The sequence below is a fragment of the Lactuca virosa genome, chromosome 2 (assembly GCF_052849685.1).
Source record: "Lactuca virosa cultivar CGN04683 chromosome 2, Lactuca_virosa_CGN04683_v6, whole genome shotgun sequence".
Classification (NCBI taxonomy): domain Eukaryota; kingdom Viridiplantae; phylum Streptophyta; class Magnoliopsida; order Asterales; family Asteraceae; genus Lactuca; species Lactuca virosa.
The window spans coordinates 184550163-184553427 of NC_136427.1; the positions used below are offsets into that span (position 1 = coordinate 184550163).

A 3265-nucleotide genomic window follows, 5' to 3' on the forward strand; every position below is an offset into this window, starting at 1 on the left:
AGTTGCATAAAATATGAAGAACAACAGTGTATTCTACTAGAATACACTCTAATTCTGCTAGAATACATTCTCATTCTTTTAGATACGAATTCATTCTGAAAAAATATTATTGTTGACATTAATGACGAATTTAATTAGTTTTCATAAAAAAAAAATTATAAGTATGGATATCATTTAATATACATATAATTATGGAAATCATTTATTATCTATCTTTATTTGATTAAATAATTATTTTAATTTTTTCTAAATTCTTATTGGTGTATTTTAGCACACAATAGATGTGAGAAACATTTGAATTTACCTCTCTCTCTCTCTATATATATATATATATATATATATATATATAGAGAGAGAGAGAGAGAGAGAGAGAGAGAGAGAGAGAGAGAGAGAGAGAGAGAGAGAGAGAGAGAGAGAGAGATGAATAAGTCAACTTTGAATAGCTGGAAGAAAGCTAAAAATCCTCACTACTGTTGAGATCTCTCTCTATATATGGTGATACTGTTACAAAGAAAAAAGATGCATAGTTCCTCTCTATTTCTTCTCCTCTCCTCTATCTTAATTAGGTTTTGAGGCCGCAGGGTCATTTTTGAGCCATAAAAATAACTTTTCACCAAAAGTTTGAGTCTTGTTGCACCCTTTGTTCGATGAGTTCTTGTGTTCATGTTGGTTTGAGAGATTGAAGCTGCCAGCATGATCTGGAAGTGCCAAACCGTGTCTCCTTTTTGTGCTTGTACTATATATATAGATAATTTATAGGCTAGATATATGTTCAGTTGTCTTTTTGTGTGTTTTTAGTGTTGTGTTAATATACATGTGTTTAGGGGTAGGGTAAGGGGAGGATAATTACCAGGTCATCCTTGCAGCTTCAATCACTCATGCCCAACAATTTTTCATACAGAGGAAACATGAAGAATTTCCTGCAACACTGTGTTGTCTTTTTCAAGTTCTTGTTAATTAGCAGTGGCCAATTACAAATCTACACAAGTAAGTACTACTTGATTGTTTCTCTTTTACTTTTCTTTTTCATCTATCATTGTTCAATTTTCTTATTATTTTCCCCAACTAACTTTTTAATTTCATCTCAATTTAACTTAATTATTTGCATTTAATAATTAGGTTTGAAGCATCTCTTTTAACTTTAGTTTGGTTAAAAACTCATGCTTTTTGTTTTTGCTTCTCATGCGGATCATATTTTATCATTGTTGTGCCTACTTTTCTTTAATTTTTTGGCTTCTAAACTTAATATGTATTAATTAAATGCTTGTGTATGTCAAGGTTCATTGCATCACCTTTTTTCTGGCAAGTTAATACGAAAAGTATCCTGAAAGAAATGTCACAATTATTGAGATCTATGTTTTATTTTGATAACACGAAACAAATTAATTGCCAATGTTTTGTCAACATCGTGGAGCTAGAGGGTAGAGATGCATAAAAGGCTTGACAGCTATAAGGTTTTTGTACACATTAGATGTACATGCGTAAAAACCGCTATAACATGTGTGACGGCATATTGATTAAATTTACATCTGAAGATCATGACCAATTAGGTATGTCAAATAGAAATATAACTTACAGTAAATTGAGTTGTGATTCAGTGTATGTAATAAAGTAAAAAAGGGACATGAGCTGAACTTGAAAAAGTATATATAGCTGCAGTCATTAATGACTAGCATGTGTTACATTAACCTTTCATTGTCGTAGTACTTCCTCAAAAACAAGTAAAACTACTAACCTTTCTGAAAATAGTAGATTCAACCTTTGTTTTTTGGACACTTCATTGTCGATTTCTTTCTTTGATGTATATGAGCAGTAACACTCAACAAGCAGACTTGGAAATGTGGTTAATGGCTCATTATGTAGAAGGTAACGTCATCTCACTTAATTAAGAGTTTCTAGATACTTGACACGATGAAGTAGAGAATGTATGGACATCTGATTGAGAAAACCAAATACGTAGCATGTCCATCAAAACAATAGTAGTTCAGCATCATCAAAGACTCGTTATAACCAAAAACTTCAAGGACTCATTATTATATGAATAACAAAGGAGAGCACTAATGAACTGATTCAAGTTGAGAGAATCAACACCAACATACACACACAATGTGTATTTTATATATATATATATATATATATATATATATATATATATATATATATATATATATATATATATATATATATATATATATATATATATATATATATATATATAAGTACTCGTATTCCAATGATCATATCAATATATTGTGACAAAACGTTGTGATTTAGTCTTGTCAGAGTCAGATGTACAAATAATTAGCACGAAACATGGATGATGAAATATTAATCAAAATACTGTATGTAAGCAGTTTGAGAGTCGATATCAGTGAATTGCAAACTCGGATTCTCTGAGAAATTAGTGCGCTTAAGCTGCTTCTACGGAAGTGATTCTTTTTTTATTCCCTACTCCCTAGACAAATGAATGTATTTAAGAGAATTCAGTATTAGTTTAGGAATAGATTAGATATTTGTATTTGTCGATTAAAAAAAAAAAAAAAAAAGTAAGCTGTTAACGTACTTCAAATATGAATCTGCTGCTAATATTCCTCAGATAGTATCACTCATTGATTGTTCCCTTGGGTTTATTTTAGTAGGCATCTGGTGATGAACAGTGGCCTGTTTGTTGCATTCATATGGTGACAAAATCACATTTCTAGAGTGAACTTTCTGAAGTGGGAAAACATCTGGAATGAGTTCGGAACATGTCTTTATAGCCATAATCTACACTTTTCCGCATGGAATTCAAGGTTTAGCTACCCTCTCTCAGATCATTGTACGATCTTACAATCTTTCTTACTATCCTACGGTCTTAGATATGATCTTGTTAACAAACTGATCCAATTACGATCAAATCGGTTTTAGCTTGTAGGGTCGTAAATCTTATTCTACGATCAATATCTGATCTTAACAACACTATTGTATTCCTTTTTAATTACTTGACAAGGCTTTATATATATATATATATATATATATATATATATATATATATATATATATATATATATATATATATATATATATATATATATATATAAAGGTTCATTTGAGACCAATGAGATTTTGTGAGACAAGGGGACTAACTTTCGGCCTTTGATCAAAATTGATCATGGGGTTCACAAACAAACGTGATTAAGGCACCTAATTAGATGATTACGGGTTGTTTAGTCAATTTCCATTTTCATTCTTCAGATTTTTATCCACTTGACTTTTTTCTCAATCA

The 3265-nt window shown here is 30.4% G+C and overlaps 1 long non-coding RNA gene across 2 annotated transcripts; it reads left to right on the forward strand.

Annotated features, from left to right (window-relative positions):
• Positions 1-391: 391 nt before the first annotated feature.
• LOC145159816 (uncharacterized) lies at positions 392-2956 on the forward strand. Of its 2 annotated transcripts, none has more exons than XR_013737931.1 (2): positions 392-1866; positions 2637-2956. It is a non-coding gene; the product is annotated as an uncharacterized LOC145159816 (long non-coding RNA). The 2 variants fall into 2 exon arrangements; XR_013737930.1 differs by having other exon boundaries at positions 392-987.
• The last annotated feature ends 309 nt before the right edge of the window (positions 2957-3265 follow it).